General features: G+C 44.4%; 1 protein-coding gene and 1 long non-coding RNA gene across 2 annotated transcripts in view; one reads left to right on the forward strand and one right to left on the reverse strand.

The window, feature by feature from the left end:
• The window catches only part of LOC140200342 (serine/threonine-protein phosphatase 2A 55 kDa regulatory subunit B beta isoform), a 395776-nt gene that overhangs the window by 291255 nt on the left and 84742 nt on the right, over positions 1 to 19779 (forward strand). The gene's annotated exons all lie outside the window — the stretch shown is intronic.
• LOC140200779 (uncharacterized) overlaps positions 1 to 19779 on the reverse strand; it is a 37252-nt gene that overhangs the window by 1825 nt on the left and 15648 nt on the right. Inside the window, exon 2 of the long non-coding RNA XR_011886728.1 lies at positions 10125 to 10286. This is a non-coding gene — a long non-coding RNA (uncharacterized lncRNA). The remainder of the gene's footprint in view (positions 1 to 10124; positions 10287 to 19779) is intronic.

Below are 19779 nucleotides of genomic sequence, written 5' to 3' on the forward strand. Positions count from 1 at the left end.
ACAACGGAAAAGCAACAAGAGGATGCAGAATAGTGTTATAGTTACAGAGAAGATGCAGTGAAAGTAGGCAAGGTACAAGGCCATGGTTCGACATTGACTGCATGAACCGAAGGACTAGTTTCTGTGCTGTAGTCTCTATGCCATGAAGAGGTATGATATGAGGTCAAGAGTCAGTTTTATCATGCAAGAGTCTTTGGAGGAGAGGCTGGTTTCAATGATGTACACATCTCTCTGCAGTTTCTTACAATCATGAGCAGAGCCATTCCTATACCAAACCCTGATGCTTGTTTTTATGATTTCCAGGATGCTTTCTCTTGTGCGTCGATTAAAAATTAGTGAGAATCACAGGAGACATGCCACATTTCTTTAGCCTTTTGAAGAAGTAGAGATACTTGCATACTTTCTTGGCCAATGGTATCGTTGTGCCATGTGGTGGACCAGAACAGGTGATGTATTGGTGATGCAACACACATAAAAATTGCTGGTGAAAGCAGCAGGCCAGGCAGCATCTATAGGAAGAAGAACAGTCAACATTTTGGGCCAAGACCCTTCGTCAGGACTAACTGAAAGAAGAGATAGTAAGAGATTTGAAAGTGGGAGGGGGAGGGGGAGATCCAAAATGATAGGAGAAGACAGGAGGGGGAGGGATGGAGCCAAGAGCTGGATAGGTGATAGGCAAAAGGGATATGAGAGGATCATGGGACAGGAGACCTGGGGAGAAAGAAAAGAGGAGGGGGGAAGCCCAGAGGATGGGCAAGGAGTATAGTGAGAGGGACAGAGGGAGAAAAAGGAGAGACAAAGAGAGAGAGAGAGAGAAATAATTAATAAATAAATAAATAAATAAATAAATAAATAACGGGTGGGGTACAAAGGGAGGTGGGGTATTAACAGAAGTTAGAGAAGTCAATGTTCATGCCATCAGGTTGGAGGCTACCCAGACGGAATATAAGGTGGTGTTCTTCCAACCTGAGTGTGGCTTCATCTTGACAATAGAGGAGGCCGTGGATAGACATATCAGAATGGGAATGGGACATGGAATTAAAATGTGTGGCCACTGGGAGATCCTGCTTTCTCTGGCAGACAGAGCATAGGCGTTCATCTAAATGGTCTCCCAGCTTGCGTCGGGTCTCACCGATATATAGAAGGCCGCATCGGGAGCACTGGACACAGTGTGTCACCCCAGTCGACTCACAGGTGAAGTGTCGCCTCACCTGGAAGGACTGTTTGGGGCCCTGAATGGTGGTGAGGGAGGAAGTGTAAGGGCATGTGTAGTACTTGTTCCGCTTACAAGGATAAGTGCCGGGAGGGAGATCGGTGGGAAGGGATGGGGGGGGGACGAATGGACAAGGGAGTCACGTCGGGAGCGATCCCTGCAGAAAGCAGAAAGGGGGGTGGAGGGAAAGATGTGCTTAGTGGTGGGATCCCGTTGGAGGTGGCTGAAGTTACGGTGAATTATACTTTGGACCCGGAGGCTGGTGGGGTGGTAGGTGAGGACAAGGGGAACCCTATTCCTAATAGGGTGGCAGGAGGATGGAGTGAGAGCAGATGTGTGTGAAATGGGAGAGACACATTTGAGAGCAGAGTTGATCATGGAGGAAGGGAAGCCCCTTTCTTTAAAAAAAGGAGGATATCTCCTTTGTCCTGGAATGAAAAGCCTCATCCTGAGAGCAGATGTGGCAGAGATGGAGGAATTGCGAGAAGGGGATGGCAGTTTTGCAAGAGACAGAGTGAGAAGAGGAAAAGTCCAGATAGCTGTGAAAGTCAGTAGGCTTATAGTAGACATCAGTGGATAAGCCGTCTCCAGAGATAGAGACAGAAAGATCAAGAAACAGGAGGGAGATGTCGGAAATGGACCAGGTAAACCTGAGGGCAGGGTGAAAGTTGGAGGCAAAGTTAATGAAGTCAATGAGCTCAGCATGCGTGCAGGAAGCAGCAAATGCAGTCGTCGATGTAGTGAAGGAAAAGTAGGGGACAGATACCAGTAAAGGCTTGGAACATGGATTGTTCCACAAAACCAACAAAAAGGCAGGCATAGCTGGGACCCATACGGGTGCCCATGGCTACACCTTTAGTTTGAATGAAGTGGGAGGAGCCAAAGGAGAAATTATTAAGAGTAAGGACTAATTCCGCTAGATGGAGCAGAGTGGTGGTAGAGGGGAACTAGTTAGGTCTGAAATCCAAAAAGAAGTGGAGAGCTTTGAGACCTTCCTGGTGGGGGATGGAAGTATATAGGGACCGGACATCCAATGTGAAAATAAAGCGGTGGGGGCCAGGGAACTTAAAATCATCGAAAAAATTCAGAGTGTGGGAAGTGTCAGGAACATAGGTAGGAAGGGATTGAACAAGGGGGGATGTTCACTCCTTGGTATTTGAAGCTCTCAACATTCAAACTCTACACCAGTACTATAAATATGAACAAGTACACCTACCCCCAGCCCTCGCGCCCCCCCCCCCCCCAAAGTCACAGACTGTGCTTTTTTCCATAGATGTTGCCTGGTCTGCTGAGTTCCTCCAGCACTGTGTGTGTTGCTTGGATTTCCAGCATCTGTAGATTTTCTCTTGTTTGTTATTGATCTCTAACTGGCTGTTTTGCTGACGTTGAGAGAAAGGCAGTTGTTATGACACCATGCCACAAGGCTCTCTATCTCCTTCCTATACTTTGTTTGAAATTTGGCCACTATGGTGATGTCACCAGCAAGCTTGTAGATAGAATTAGAGCAGAAGCTGGCCTTACAGTTGTGAGTGTACAAGGAGTAAGGTAGGACACTGAAGACACTACCTCGTTCATTTCTTTGAGTAGACATTCAAGGTCCTGTGGATCTACGAGAGGTAAACAGATATTTTTCTCCCAGTCATCAATTAAGGGTAAAGCCGGTAATCTACCTCTTTGCTCTTTTATTGTTAGTGGGATACTGCTGTGTGAAAATTGGGGCATTTAGATAGGTATTTACATAATACAAAACATCTTAGAGGACATATGGTTCTATAACTTGTTTTTGTACAGCAGAAAATCTTGTAACAGGTCATGGTATTTAGATGGGTCTGTGAAGCTGGTAGAAGTGCAAACTGTCCAGAGAAGCTCGAGAGCCAGACACTGCCAGAGAAGCTCGAGAGCAATACACTGTCCAGAGATGCTCGAGAGCGAGACACCGACAGAGATGCTCGAGAGCCAGACACCGCCAGAGATGCTCGAGAGCGAGACACTGTTCAGAGATGCTCGAGAGCGAGACACTGCCAGAGATGCTCGAGAGCGAGACACTGCCAGAGATGCTCGAGAGCGAGACACCGCCAGAGATACTCGAGAGCGAGACACTGCCAGAGATGCTCGAGAGTGAGACACTGCCAGAGATGCTCTGGAGCAATGCACTGTTCAGAGATGCTCGAGAGCGAGGCACTGCCAGAGATGCTCGAGAGCGAGACACTGCCAGAGATGCTCGAGAGCGAGACACCGCCAGAGATGCTCGAGAGCGAGACACCGACAGAGATGCTCGAGAGCGAGACACCGACAGAGATGCTCAAGAGCGAGACACCACCAAAGATGCTCGAGAGCAATACACTGTTCAGAGATGCTCGAGAGCAATGCACTGTTCAGAGATGCTCGAGAGCGAGACACCGCCAGAGATGCTCGAGAGCGAGACACCGCCAGAGATGCTCGAGAGCGAGACACCGCCAGAGATGCTCGAGAGCAATGCACTGTTCAGAGATGCTCGAGAGCAATACACTGCCAGAGATGCTCGAGAGCGAGACACTGCCAGAGATGCTCGAGAGTGAGACACTGCCAGAGATGCTCTAGAGCAATGCACTGTTCAGAGATGCTCGAGAGCGAGGCACTGCCAGAGATGCTCGAGAGCGAGACACTGCCAGAGATGCTCGAGAGCGAGACACCGCCAGAGATGCTCGAGAGCGAGACACCGACAGAGATGCTCGAGAGCGAGACACTGCCAGAGATGCTCAAGAGCGAGACACCACCAAAGATGCTCGAGAGCAATACACTGTTCAGAGATGCTCGAGAGCAATGCACTGTTCAGAGATGCTCGAGAGCGAGACACCGCCAGAGATGCTCGAGAGCGAGACACCACCAGAGATGCTCGAGAGCGAGACACCACCAGAGATGCTCGAGAGCGAGACACCGCCAGAGATGCTCGAGAGCAATGCACTGTTCAGAGATGCTCGAGAGCGAGACACTGCCAGAGATGCTCGAGAGCGAGACACCGCCAGAGATGCTCGAGAGCGAGACACCGCCAGAGATGCTCGAGAGCAATGCACTGTTCAGAGATGCTCGAGAGCAATACACTGCCAGAGATGCTCGAGAGCGAGGCACTGCCAGAGATGCTCGAGAGCGAGACACTGCCAGAGATGCTCGAGAGCGAGACACCGCCAGAGATGCTCGAGAGCGAGACACCGACAGAGATGCTCGAGAGCGAGACACCGACAGAGATGCTCGAGAGCGAGACACTGCCAGAGATGCTCAAGAGCGAGACACCACCAAAGATGCTTGAGAGCAATACACTGTTCAGAGATGCTCGAGAGCAATGCACTGTTCAGAGATGCTCGAGAGCGAGACACCGCCAGAGATGCTCGAGAGCGAGACACCACCAGAGATGCTCGAGAGCGAGACACCACCAGAGATGCTCGAGAGCGAGACACCGCCAGAGATGCTCGAGAGCGAGACACCGCCAGAGATGCTCGAGAGCGAGACACTGTTCAGAGATGCTCGAGAGCGAGACACTGCCAGAGATGCTCGAGAGCGAGACACCACCAGAGATGCTCGAGAGCAATACACTGTTCAGAGATGCTCGAGAGCGAGGCACCGCCAGAGATGCTCGAGAGCGAGGCACCGCCAGAGATGCTCGAGAGCGAGGCACCGCCAGAGATGCTCGAGAGCGAGGCACCGCCAGAGATGCTCGAGAGCGAGGCACCGCCAGAGATGCTCGAGAGCGAGGCACCGCCAGAGATGCTCGAGAGCGAGGCACCGCCAGAGATGCTCGAGAGCGAGGCACCGCCAGAGATGCTCGAGAGCGAGACACCGCCAGAGATGCTCGAGAGCGAGACACCGCCAGAGATGCTCGAGAGCGAGACACCGCCAGAGATGCTCGAGAGCGAGACACCGCCAGAGATGCTCGAGAGCGAGACACTGCCAGAGATGCTCGACAGCAATACACTGTTCAGAGATGCTCGAGAGCGAGACACTGCCAGAGATGCTCGAGAGCAATACACTGTTCAGAGATGCTCGAGAGCAATACACTGCCAAAGACTTCAGAAGATACAAGGGCCATCAGTACTTCTGTTTACCATTGCAGATTAAAGATTTGAAAAATGTTGTATATTGGAGAAAGAGAATTCAAGTCAACATACGGTGCACACAGAAAGAGAAATAGAGAAATACAGATTAAATTGAGGAAGAAAAATGATAAAGGAAAATAGAGAAGTATTTATTAAAGTGAAGTCTGTAATTTTTAAAAATCTTCTAAATCCTTGTAGAAATGAAACAACGTATTTAAACTTTATAGATGAGAGTCTGATTGATGACTATTAAAGGTTAATTGGCAGTTAATGCACAACTGGCAAAAAAAATATTTTCCTCATGGGCTGCTTCCTCCACGTTGGTTGGTTTACATATTAATAATGGCCTGGAATGTTAACCCAGTGATTCTTTTTCATCAAAATCTGGCCAAGTTCTTTCCAGTTTTGTCAGTCCCTTTCCCATCATCTAGAAGACCAATGTATGAAAAGATTGGTAGTGTTTCAAAGTAATAACACTGTACAAAATGCAAGCATTTTATTTTAAACAGGGTCCAGATTTGAGTTGCTAAGGTAACATCTGAGTTGCTACCTCTCCCAACAGTATGATGCCACATTTGAACTGAACCATTTTCCTTGATGCAGGGACCCTGAAATTACCAAGTAAAATATTCCCAATGACTTGGTGGCAGACATAGAAGTTCAATTTATCTCTGCAGGAGTTAATGTAATTATTGATCAGCCGTGAGACAGGGAGAATAAAAACTCCACATGCTCAGTATATACCATATTAATATTTATATCCACAAGTGAACAGTGCAGACGGGGTGGGGGAGGAGAAGCAAGAAAGCTTACTGACAGATCATTTCATTATAAATTATTGGCCAAAAAATAACTTGCTGGCTAGTGACCTTTTCTGCAAAGGATTATGTAACTTTTGGTTTTATAAGGGTCCTCTAGCAGAAGAAAATTGTCTGGCAAACATTTCATTCTGGAGTTTGCTGAAAGCCAGGAGGGGAAGGTGTGTTAAGCTGTCTCAATGACAATTCAGACAAGTCCTGGCGATAGATTCTAGTGATCCAACAGCCCATAGCCCTCCTATATCGACATGCTGTCCACAGTCATTAAAGGTCATTGGAACAGAAAACTCTAGAAATATTCAGCAGGTCAGAGGGCATCTGCAGAAAGAGAAGCAGAGTTAAGGATCTTTCATCAATAATTAAAAGTTAACTTCCTGAACACCTTTGCAAACAACTGTAGAGAGAACTCAAAATAAAATAAAATCGATCTTCATGAATAATAAGAGGAACGGAACCTCATATTCCAGTTGGCTAACCTGTAACCCAGTGGCATGAACACTGCCAATTTCAAGCAACCTACTTTCTTCTCCGTCCATTTTCTCTTGCTCTGACTTACCCAGTTCCTCCTGCATTCCATGTCTCAGACCCATCTCCCAATTGCTTTTCCCTACTCAACATATTCTATCTGCCCATCACCTGCACACTCTTTCCGGTAGGTGCTGTACCCCCCACTGTTCCCATCTGTCCTCTTCACCTTCCTTTCCCTTCAGGTTCCATCATCTGCAGCCCTTTATCATATACCTCCCATCCTCTATCTCTATTCCCATCTGCCTATCACCCTTCCTCAGCAAGTGAGCATCATGGGGGCTGCTGGTGAAACTTCAGAGCTGGAAAAATGTTAAAGGCAGTGGGGAAGTTTTGGGCTGCTTTGGGGGGGGGGCGCTGTCACCACTGTTCACTAGTAGGTGACTGGTGGTGGAGTGAGCTGAAAGGAACTGTGTCCCCTGAGGTATAGAGGAGTGGGGGAATGGGGCTGCCAGGATGGGGAGGAGGGCAGAGAATAGAAACAGTCATGGGATGGAGGGAAGCATGGGAATGCAATTACCGAGGGGTAAAGTGTAAGAAATAGACTTCCCCAGCAGTATAGTGGAGGGTGACTATGATGACAACCAGGTGTAAAGAATGGTGATTGTCTCTGAAGAGTTTGAGTGGCAGCAATCATTGGATCACCTCATTTTAGGAAGAGCGATCAACTAGGGAAGGAGGCAAATTGAGGCAGCAATGGTTGCGATTGTAATAAAGGGTGACGGAGGTTGACTAGGAGGAGTTGGTGAGATAGAAAAACTGAAGGAGGGAAGATCTAACTGTTGGCTGTGGGGGAGCAAGATTCTGTAAGCAAGAAGTCTCTGGGTAAGATCATTTTTCCATGTGTTTGGATCAAGTGTGTTTGTGTGTACTTTTTGTGTTAGTTGTCTTGTGCATTAGAGCCTGGTATCCAATTGTTTGGATCCCTTTTGCCATTAGACCAAATACTCTGTGCTTCAACTCTTGTAGCTAGTGTACAATAGGTAGCCCACAATAGAGATAGCCATGCCTAGGCAACTCAGATGCTTGACTAATCTTCTGGAATTTTATGAGGATGTAACTATGAAAATGAACAAGGGAGGGCCAATGGGTGTAGTGTACCTGGACTTTCAGAAAGCCTTTGATAAGGTCCCACATAGGAGATTAGTGGGCAAAATTGGAATACATGGTATTGGGGGTAGGGTACTGACGTGGATAGAAAATCCCTATAAAGAGTAGGGTTTTAATGGGTCCCTTTCAGAATGGCAGGCAGTGACTGGTGGGGTACCGCAAGGCTCGGTGCTGGGACCCCAGCTGTTTACAATATACATTAATGATTTAGATGAAGGGATTAATAGTAACATTAGCAAATTTGCAGATGACACAAAGCTGGGTGGCAGTGTGAAATATGAGAAGGATGTTATGAGAATGCAGGGTGACTTGGACAGGTTGGGTGAGTGGGCAGATGCATGGCAGATGTAGCTTAATGTGGTTAAATGTGAGGTTATCCACTTTGGTGGCAAGAACAGGAAGGCAGATTACTATCTAAATGGTGTCAAGTTAGGAAAAGGGGAAGTACAACGAGATCTAGGTGTCCTTGTTCATCAGTCACTGGAAGTAAGTATGCAGGTACAGCAGGCAGTGAAGAAAGCTAATGGTATGTTGGCCTTCATAACAAGGGGAGTTGAGTATAGGAGCAAAGAGGTCCTTCTGCAGTTGTACAGGGCCCTGGTGAGACCACACCTGGAGTATTGTGTGCAGTTTTGGTCTCCAAATTTGAGGAAGGACATTCTTGCTATTGAGGGAGTACAGCGTAGGTTCACGAGGTTAATTCCTGGGATGGCAGGACTGTCATATGTTGAAAGATTGGAGCAACTGGGCATGTATACACTGGAATTTAGAAGGATGAGAGGGGATCTGATTGAAACATATAAGATTATTAAGAGATTGGACACACTAGAGGCAGGAAACATGTTCCCGATGTTGGGGGAGTCCAGAACCGGAGGCCACAGTTTAAGAATAAGGGGTAGGCCATTTAGAATGGAGTTGAGGAAAAACATTTTCACCTAGAGAGTTGTGGATCTGTGGAATGCTCTCCTTCAGAAGGCAGTGGAGGCTAATTCTCTGGATGCTTTCAAGAGAGAGTTAGATAGAGCTCTTAAAGATAGTGGAGTCAAGGGATATGGGGAGAAGGCAGGAACGGGGTACTGATTGTGGATGATCAGCCATGACCACAGTGAATGGCGGTGCTGGCTTGAAGGGCTGAATGGCCTCCTCCTGCACCTATTGTCTATTAATAGTCTATTGACCTGGAGTGGGCCAAGTTATCTTTTCAGAGGGACTGCCAGTGAAGGAGGTGGGGAATGTGCAGGTATCTCTGATGTGCACATTAATGTAATGGGATGTTCTGGCCTGATCTGTGTATGTCTACAGGATACAGCCTCTGAAATATTTGTGAGATAGACAAATCACATTATCCTGACCCACAAGCACTTTCTGCTAAACCCATCAATCATTCCCATTTCTTCCCACCCACACTGTACTCTGCACAGAGGATGCCTGCTGCAAGAATTTGATCATAGTGTATCTATGAGAAAAAACCGGACAGAAATTGGTTGGAATGAAGTCAAGGGTTTACAAATTTTGGGAAAATATTGGTCGTTTTGCTACAGTTTCCACAAAACTGTGTGATTTAAGAGTTGAGAATGAAGCAACTTCTTGTGTCAAATGTTCAGAATCACAAAGTAATGTAGTTAAAGCTCAAAGTGAATGTGTTATGAAAGTACATGTATGTCACTATATACTACCCTGAATTCATTTTCTTGTGGACTTTCACAGTAAATACAAATAAACACAATACAGTCAATGAAAAACTCTGCACAAAGACGGACAGATAACCAATGTGCAAAAGATAACACATTTTGCAAATATCAAAATTTAAAAAAAACAAAATAATAATAAGTGATGAGAATATGAGTTGTAGAGTCTTTGAAAGTATGTCCACAGGTTGTGGAATCAATGCGGTGATGGCACGAGTGAAGTTCTCCACTCTGGTTCAGGACCCTGATAGTTGAGGGGTAATAACTGTTCCTGAACCTCATGGTGTGGGACATAAGGCTCCTATATCTTTTCCCCAATGACATCGGTGAGAAGAGAGCATGGTGGGGATGGTGGGAATCCTTGGTGATGGATGCTGCTTTCCTGTTACAGTGCTCATTGTAGATGTGCTCAGTGGTGGGGGGGGGGGGGGGGCTATACCTGTGATGGACTGGCCTGTATCCACTACTTTTTGCATGCTTTTCCATTCAAGGGCATTGGTGTTTCCATATCAGGCCAAGGTGCAACCAGACAGTATACTCTCCACCATGTATCTATGGAAGTCTTAGATAACATATCAAATCTTGGCAAACTTTTAAGAAAGTAGAGGCAGTTGTGTGCCTTCTTAGTAATGGTAGCAACATGATGGACCCAGGATAGCTCCTTTGATATGATGATATGGTGAGGTTTAAAGTTACTGACCGTCTCCATGGCTGATGTCCTGATGAGAAATGGCCCATAGATCTCTGGTTTTCTTTTTGTGTAATCAATAATCCGCTCTTTGGTTTTGCTGATGTTGAGTGAGAGGTTGTCGTGGCACCATTCAGCTATATTTTCATTCTCCTTCCTGGCATCTCACCTGTGCTGATGGGTATTATTAGTGAGATATTAGGTTATAAATGTGCCCTTAGTCATGGTGAGTTTACCCCTCCCACTGGACTCTTGAGCTAGGCTCTCTACTGCAGTAAAGAAAGACTTGAATTCATACAGCAACTTCCATTTAATTGGGATACCCTTTAAGCCCTTTGAAGCCAAAGGTAATGGTCAAGGGATAATGATCAGTAAAACTCTTTGAGCTATGTTAGTTGAGAGGTAGACATTGACTAAGAAGAGACCCTTCTTTCTTTGAACTTGGGATCTTTAATCCACCCAATTTGGTCCTTCAATTCAAAGTTCAAAGTAAATTTATTATCAATATATATATATATGTGTCACTATATACTACTCGGGATTCATTTTCTTGCAGGCATTTACAGGAACATAAAGAATTAAATAGAATTTATGTTAAACTATACATAAAGACTGACAAACAGATAATGTGCAAAGGAAAACAGATCATGCAAATAGTAAAAAAAGTTATTAAATAATACTGAGAACATGAGTTGTAGGATCCTTGAAATCGAGTATGTAGATTGTGGAATCAGTTCAGTGTTGAGATGAATGAAGTTATCCACTCTGGGTCAGCAGCCTGAAGGTGGAATGGGTAATAACTGTTCCTGAATCTGGTGGTGTGGTTCCTGTACCTCCTGCCTGATAGTTTGTAGTTTGTCGTGAGAAGGGAGTGTGTCACAGTGATCAAAGTCACCAGAGAGGCCCTGAAGTCTTTATTCATCATGATAAGCAGGCATTCTTCTGGAGATCCTCTCAGTGGAGTCTCGCAAACTCAGAAGTGCATCACATCTTTATACTCTTAGTATCAAAGGTAAAAGTAGATGATTCAATACAATTCAATAGTAATAATGATAGTGTTTACTTCAATACTTTGGGTTGATAATGCTTACACTGAATTGCATACCTCCAGTGGGAGACACCTCTGAATATTCAATTACCTTTGCTGGAACAAACTAATTGACACAATTAGTCTTAAAAAAGACTTCTGAGAACAGAGAGCCATATGCCCAAGATCAGTGTCATGAAAGATGACTCCCTGAGTACACAAATTTCTGAACTATTGATAGATCAGCTATTTGATGTGCTAAGTGATGCACACTTGTTTACAATGGTGTAAATTACTTAAATCAATAGTTGCACAGATTGATGCAGCCCAGTGAACATAACCCCATTGTCTTAATGTTTGACTGATGTATATGTGAACTCATGGAACAATTTTGAAAACCATTTCTCTTAGTCGTTGGGCCAGCCTGTGCTCCACAGACAGTATTTATTTGCCTCTGTGACATTGCAGGAGCAACCTTTGCAACAGCCTCTTTTCAACTTTTCTTCCTCCTCTTCTGGTCTGTATCCCCAGCCCATAATCTAATCATGGAGTAGGTTGATCTCTCTGCTGTCCCAAAATCTAGGACTTCCTGGTGGGCTGAGCTCAGATCTTCCTTCAGCATTTTCAGAAAGACTAGATCATCCCTCCCTGGATTGTGCAACATCTTACTGTCACCTGTCCCCTTTACAGCAGTAAAATCTCTCCTCATTGCTGTCATTCCTGTTCATTGCGCATGTGCTGTTCTGCACTGCCTGGGCCTTGCTGTCTCTCATATTTCTTGGGCATTTTGCTTTTACCAAACACAAAATTCTCTGCAGATGCTGGGGTCAAAGCAACCCTCACAACATGCTGGAGGAACTCAGCAGGTCAGCCCGAAACGTTGACTGATTGTTTCCACGGATGCTGCCTAACCTGCAGAGTTCCTCCAGCGTGTTGTGAGGGTTGCTCTTACCAACATGTGTATATCTTTTGGGTGCCTCTGGTGAAATTCAATCAGTTCTTCCAGCTTGCGCCAGAATTCTGAATTCCCTGAAGCATTTTCATGTGGTGGCAGCTCAGACAAAATACTCTGCTTCTCCCCAAGGGTGAAGGGTTTAAGGATAGATAGATACCTTATTGATCCCAAAGGAAATTACAGTGTTACAGGAGCATTACTAGTGCACAGATATACAAATATTAGAAGAGAAGTAAGAAAAAAATAAGTTACCTTAAAAATAAGCTGTACAAGATTTACAAGTCAAAAATGACAAGATTTATAAGATTTCCAAGTTCACACAGATAAGATGGTAGTGCAGAAATTACCATAATACAGGTCGACCTTCACTAATCCGGCACCATTGGGACCTGAGGAGTGTTGGATTAGTGAAAATGCCAAATTACAGAAGGATCACATTAAGCATAATTAGTGCTGGATTATTGAGGAACCGGATTACAGGTAGTCGGATTAGTGAAGGTTGACCTGTATTATACAGTTATACAGAATGGGTGCACGTTCACTCTGTCCAGATAAGAAGTGATGATAATATTGCACAGGGTGTCCGCGATAGCAGGGTGTGGTAAACACAGCTGGTAAACAGAGGTTAATAACAGTCTACCAGGAGGGAGTCATCACTTCCCCGGCTATAGGTTGACTCATCATAGAGCCTAATGGCCAAGGGTAAGAATGGCCTTGTACAGCGCACTTCGGAGCTGCGTTGGTAATCGGGATCAAGGGCTGATTGTGATCATCAGGGATTCTCCACCTGCCATCTGTTGACCTGCAGAGATATACCCGGGTATAAATCCTCCCACAAATATTTCCACACTAATTCCCATATTAAAGAAAAATGCAATGAATAGGTAAAAATTAAACAGTACTTACCTAAAACTACAGAGTATCTACTCTGAAGTCTTCCGCTTCTGTGCCACTGAATTCATATATTCCTTTCCATATAAAAATCTGTTACCCCAAAGTTTCAGACTTGGTCATTGAACACACAAACATACTCTTAAACACGTGTCCAGAATGAGTATACACACACTCCCTTGGCATCCCAAATGGCCAGTAACCTCCTTTCAAAACGGGTGTCCCCGTCTTACCAAGCTATGCAAAACTGTCTGATAGCTGGTTCCTTGCACAAACACACGTACACACAAGCTCATCGTGCTTATATATATCACAACAAGTTGGCATTCTTCTGAAGTCTCTCACAGAGTCTTACAAATTCAGAAGTATATCATATCTTTATACCCTTAATATTAAAGGTGATTCAGTACAATTTCTATAGTTACAAGACATTGTTTATTTCAAAACTTTGAAATACTTTTCAATAATTAACATAACCTGATTGTCTTGGAGGTGGTGGGGTGCAGATAAGTCTCCACCAAAGCGTGAAGCAGTGGGAGCAGATGGTGCATATGTGACCAGACAATCTCAGAAGAGTATTGATAGTCACTTGGGGTCACCCATCTTGTAAAGATGCTGCCCAGAAGAAGGCAATGGCAAACCACTTCCGTAGAAAAAAATTTGGCAAGAACAGTCATGGTCATGGGAAGACCATTACCATATACGTTGTACAACACAGCACATAATGAACAAATGAACATTGTCTTAATATTAGACTGATGCATATGCGAATGTCTCACGGTCACCATTTTGCAAACGATATCTCTTAGTCTGTGGGCTAGCCTCTGCTCCACAGACTGTATTGTTTATTTGAAGAGGCATGCTTTTAACTTCAATTTAAGAACTGGTCAGCTGCACCATCTGGGCCAGATGCTTTCCTTCAGTTCACCCCCTTGAAGGATGTTCTCATGTAGGCCTCAAAGACTGAAATCACAAGGTTGTCGGTCACTGTGGAGGTTTGTGAAGTTACCTTCATGTCCTATGTACAATCCATCAGTGGCGCACACCCTCAGTATGTACAGTAACATAGAAAACCTACAGCACAATACAGGCCCTTCGGATATATCAGTATCCTATCTGTATATCAGTATCCCTCAGTATTGTACAGAGTCACCCAAGTTTTTGTTCCTAGATTAGGAGTTGAACCAATAACCTTAGGTAATTTCAAAAAGAGGATGTATTTTCAGAATATAGGGTGGTTGTTAAATGAGATATGGAGAAATTTCTTCTTTCTAGATCTTTGGAATCCTCTCCCTCAGAGTTATGGATATTCATTCAAGGCTGTGTTTGTTGCATTTTGAGACACTAAAGGAATTGGGGTATATTGTGGACAGGATCAGCTATAATTTTCTGGAACGTTGGAGGTTTATACAGCCTGGATCTTTATTTTGTGCTCCTATCCAAAAGGAAAGGTCAAATATGATGGCAGGATATAGTATTAATGGTAAGATTCTTGGCAGTGTGGAGGATCAGAGGGATCTTGTGGTCCAAGTCCATAGGACACACAAAGCTGCTACGCAGGTTGACTCTGTGCATTGTGCTTCATCAACCGTGGGATTGAGTTTAGGAGCCGAGAGGTAATGTTGTAGCTATATAGGACCCTGGTCAGACCCCACTTGGAGTACTGCGCTCAGTTCTGGTCACCTCACTACAGGAAGTATATGGAAACTATAGAAAGGGTGCAGAGGAGATTTACAAGGATGTTGCCTGGATTGGGGAGCATGCCTTATGAGAATAGGTTGAATGAACTCAGCCCTTTCTCCTTGGAGCGGCAGAGGATGAGAGGTGACCTGATAGAGGTGTATAAGATGATGAGAGGCATTGATCATGTGGATAGTCAGAGGCTTTTTCCCAGGGCTGAAATGGCTAACACGAGAGGGCACAGTTTCAAAGTGCTTGGAAGTAGGTACAGAGGAGACGTCAGGGGTAAGTTTTTATGCAGAGAGTGGTGAGTGCGTGGAATGGGCTGCCAGCAATGGTGGTGGAGGCGGAAACGATGGGGTCTTTTAAGAGACTCCTGGATAGGTACATGGAGCTTAGAAAAACAGAAGGCTATGGGTAACCCTAAGTAATTTCTAAAGTAAATACATGTTTGGCACCGCTTTGTGGGTCGAAGGGCCTGTATTTTGCTATAGGTTTTCATGTTTCTATGAAAGAATGCCATTAGGAAAGATGGGACATAACATCATGCATTTATCCAGCTGGTCAGTGTTAGACCTCCCTAATATAATACAAAGAATGGTCAGTTCTGTTGTTTTTATTGCCATAAACCAGGCACGACCAAATGCATCTACAGAGCTGTTGACCATGCGGATATGAGACACTGCTCATTAAGGTCAATTACTTCATTTGACTACATATTGTTGATTTTGAAGATTGTTTACTTTAAATGAGTTAGGATATTTCAAAAACACAAGAGATTCTGCAGATGCACCACCTCCTTCATCACTATTTAGGGTTCCATGCTGTCCTTCTGGGTGAGGCAACACTTCACCTGCGAGTCTGTCGGGGTTATCTACTGTGTCCAGTGGTCCCCATGTGCCTCCTCTACATTGGTGAGACCCGACGCACTTTAGCTCCATCCACATTGAGTAGGATATCCCAGTGGTCAACCATTTTAAGTCCAATCCCATTCCAACATGTTGGTCCATAGCCTTCTCTACTGCCATGATGAGGCCTCTCTTGGAGGAGCAGCACCTCATATTCTGTCCGGGTAGTCTCCAACCTGACGGTATAAACATCAATTTCTCTAATGTCCAATACCCCCCCGCCCCCGCTTTTCTCTCTTCGTCCATTCCCCATTCCTGCTGTCCTCTCGCCTCTCTTCTCCTCACTTGCCTTTCACCCCCCTCTGGTGCTTCTTTGCTCCTTCTTTTTCTTCCATGGTCCACTCTCCTTTTCTATCATAATCCTTCTTCTTCAACCCTTTTCTTCTTCTACTTATCAGCACCCACTTCACCCCCCCACCCATCTTTCTTCCCCTCACCTATCACCTTCTAGCTCATCAACTTTTTATTCCTTTTTCTGGAGGCTGACTGACCTGCTGAGTTCCTCTGGCATTTCGTGTGTGTTACTCTGGGATATTTCAAACTGCAGTTCAGCCATGATCTTAATGGCAGAATTCAAGAGAAGGCTTGGACAACCGATACCGCTGTTATGACGAGTCATGCACTGTATAGATGCAAATATTTCAAAGTAATAGTGGTAAGGCTGATTGCTTAATATTCCTTACATAAAGTATGTTATGGGGACTGTGGTTTACAGATCCAGTTTCTGAAAGTTCAAGCTTGAACTTGTAAACAAGAATGTCGCAGAAGGAGTAGAAAACCATTTTTCTTCAGCTGCTGATGAGGAATTTGTCAGAAATATGTTCAGTGTTCTGATAGGGAGTGGATTCTCTCCTGGGTGGGGTGCTATAGTGCTGCAAATGAGTTCTTGTGATGTTTTCCAATTTCTCTCACCTCTGACTCCCAGGTGAGACTGCTTTAATGTGGTCAATTATATATTATTTTATTTTGCTAACTGCTCGTTTGTTAAAAATTATCCAAAGACACATTAATTTAAAAGAGAACAAACTCAAATTTCTAGGATACATCTTGTTCAGTATCAGAGATAGTAATAAGAACTATGTCAGACAGAAAGCGTCCTTGGAAACTACTTTCTCGTACTGTAAACAGTCTTGGACTAGGATGACTAACATAGTATTAAACATTTGATGCTGTTATTCACAATTCTCACAACCAACACATTGCTTTTGAAAAAACATTGATTGCAAGTTTAAGCTGCTGCTTTAAATAGGTGAAAGACTCTGGTGAAGCAGGTGGCACACTAAGCAGTTGAATGGTGACATTATGGAATGTGATTTTATAGTGTTGATAACTCTGGCTCCCTCTGAACAGCACATTAAGAAATGACACACCGCCATGGTTGAATTAGTAGCTGACTACCAATCGTCCAGTGTCCAGTCATCCGTGTGAAGAATATCTCCAATCATGCAAAACCATAAATTAGAGACTATGCTTTAAGAGGAGGAGGGGAAGTATCAAGGAGAGGAAAATTAAAAGCTAACCATAATAAGGACTGAGGGGGTAAGCACTCCAGGAGCCATGGGCTGATCCATATAATTTCCTCCAACCCACCAAGTCTCAGTGCTGCTACATTTCTGACCTCCAAAGCATCCCCAAGCCTCACTGCTCCAACCTTGACAGTTGTGATTCAGGCTGCCAAACTACTGTTTTGGAATTTCCTCCCTGAATCCCTCCCCTACCACCACCACTCTTTATCTCTCTTTCTCTCTCTTTTTTCTCACTCTTTCTTTCCCCTTTCTTTCTTTGTTTTCCTCTCTCTCCCTCTCTCTATCTTCACCCCATCACTCGCTCAAACCTTTTTAGATGTTTCTTAAATGCTTCCTCTTTCCGCAATTCGTTGCTCACCTGTACTTCACTCTGCAAATGTGAATCACAGTCAGAATGCTCTCTAACACTCTTATAAAAATGCAAATTGCTAGTTGTTGAAGCATTAGAGGAGAGAAATAAAATGGAGGCCACTTTATCTTTCAAGGTCTGAAGGGAGTCTGTCTGGCATTCAGAAAATGAGGTATTTTTAAAGTATATTTTATATTTAGGGGGATTGCTGAGGCAGGAATTAAATGAATATTCAAAACAAAATGCACATATGAATATTAAAAGCACAGCCTCTGCAGAGTGCTGCTAAGTTATGTGAGCTATTTTTAAAACAGTATCATTAGTTTTACATTCCCTCAGTCAACTGCATTGCATCCTGAATTTGGAATGAAGCAACCCATGGATCTGAATGGGAGTTGTAGCCCATCAGTAACTTGAACTATGACTGAAACATGATGTAATATCTCCTTGGAGAATAATGACTAAATAATTATAGTCATTGCACACATTACTACGTCCTGCATTTTGGCTTATTCTAACCTGGATTTATGTGATGTTTGGTTCAGATTCAACATCTGAATTTTGTGGCTTGTTATGTGCACACTGATGCAGCCATTCAAGACCAAGAACTACAAGAACATCTATTTTTAGTGTCACTATTTGAAGTGCACGTGGCCAAGTGGTTAAGACATTGGAGTAGCGACCTGAAGGTCATGAGTTCGAGCCCCAGCCGAAGCAACGTGTGTTGTGTCCTTGAGCAAGGCACTTAATCACACATTGCTCTGCGATGACACTGGTGCCAAGCTGTATGGGTCCTAATGCCCTTCCCTTGGACAACATCGGTGTCACGGAGAGGGGAGACTTGCAGCATGGGCAACTGCTGGTCTTCCATACAACCTTGCCCGGGCCTGCGCCCTGGAGACTAAAGACTTTCCAACGCAGATCCATGGTCTTGCAAGACTAACGGATGCGTTTTTATATTTGAAGGGAAATATTGGCAGGATGACTGGGAAAACTTCATTTCTCATGTACAGTACCTAGGAAGATGCACGCAGGTTCTCATTCACAGATCACATCTTGTAACACTGCACACCCTCAATACTATAAACAAATGCTGATCTGTGTTTTGTTCACATCTCTGGGCAATGAAACACACATCTGACTCGATGACAAGGATACTACTTACCCAACCAAGGTAACACCTACCATGTCAGAATGCAACTGAAAATAGATTGCTGTCATGAGATTTTCAGTGTTCCCCTAAACCAGTCACATTAAAAAAAATAACCCAAGTCCCTGAGTGACATGTCCTGTAGATGAATGGTATATGGAATGTTGTCAGAAAGAACAAGCCAGTAGCAGTCCAATTATCACACACTAAAACAAAGTGCAGCTGTAGATGATTTGAAAGATGAGTTAGTGTAGGTGGAAGTCAGAAATAGCAAGGGAGTAATCACTCTATTGTGGGGGTTTCCAATCTTTCTTTATGCCATGGACCAATACCATTAAGTAGGTTGGGAGTCCCAGCTCATTTGGGAGTATTCTACAGACCACCCATTAGCAACAGGAATACTGAAGAGCAGATTGGGAGGCAGGTATTGAAAAGGTGCAAAAATAACAGTTGTTGTCATGGGTTATTTCAACTTCCCTAATATTGAGGAGCAGCTTCTTAATGCAAAAGGTTTAGATGGGGTGGAATTTGTTAGGTGTGTTCAGGAAAGGTTCCTGGACACGATGTAGATAGGCCATTGAGGGGAGAGGCCAGACTGGATCTAGTGCCAGGCAATGAACCTGGTCAGGTGTTTGATCTCTCAGTGGGCGACAGTAGCCTTAGAGAGAGATGGGAGCAGGCGACATGAGAATGTATTTGTGGGAGGTGGAATCATAATGTTATTAGGCAGGAACTTAGGAGCATACGTTAGGAATGAATGTGCTCGAGGAAGTGCACAAGGAAATGTGGAGGTTGTTTTAGGGAGCACTTGTATCAGGTTCTGGATAGGCTTGTCTCATTTGGAAAGGATGCGAGGGTGACACGACCATATTTGACAAGAGATGTGCAACATCTAGTCAAGGAAAAAAGAAGCTTTCTTAAGATTTACGAAGCAAGGATCAGACAGGGCTCTAGAGAGTTAAAAGGTAGCCTGGAAGAAGCCTAAGTAGGGACTTGGGTAGGCTAGAAGAGATCATGAGAAGGCCTTAGTCAGTATGATTAAGGAAAATGCCAAGACATTCGACACATACATGAAGAACAAAAGGATGAGTGGAGTGAGGGTAAGACCAATCAGGGGTAGAAGATGAGATGTGCCATGAGTCGGAGGAGGTAAGGGATGGTCCTTAATAGGAAAGTTGACG

Source organism: Mobula birostris, chromosome 7 (assembly GCF_030028105.1).
Source record: "Mobula birostris isolate sMobBir1 chromosome 7, sMobBir1.hap1, whole genome shotgun sequence".
NCBI lineage: Eukaryota > Metazoa > Chordata > Chondrichthyes > Myliobatiformes > Myliobatidae > Mobula > Mobula birostris.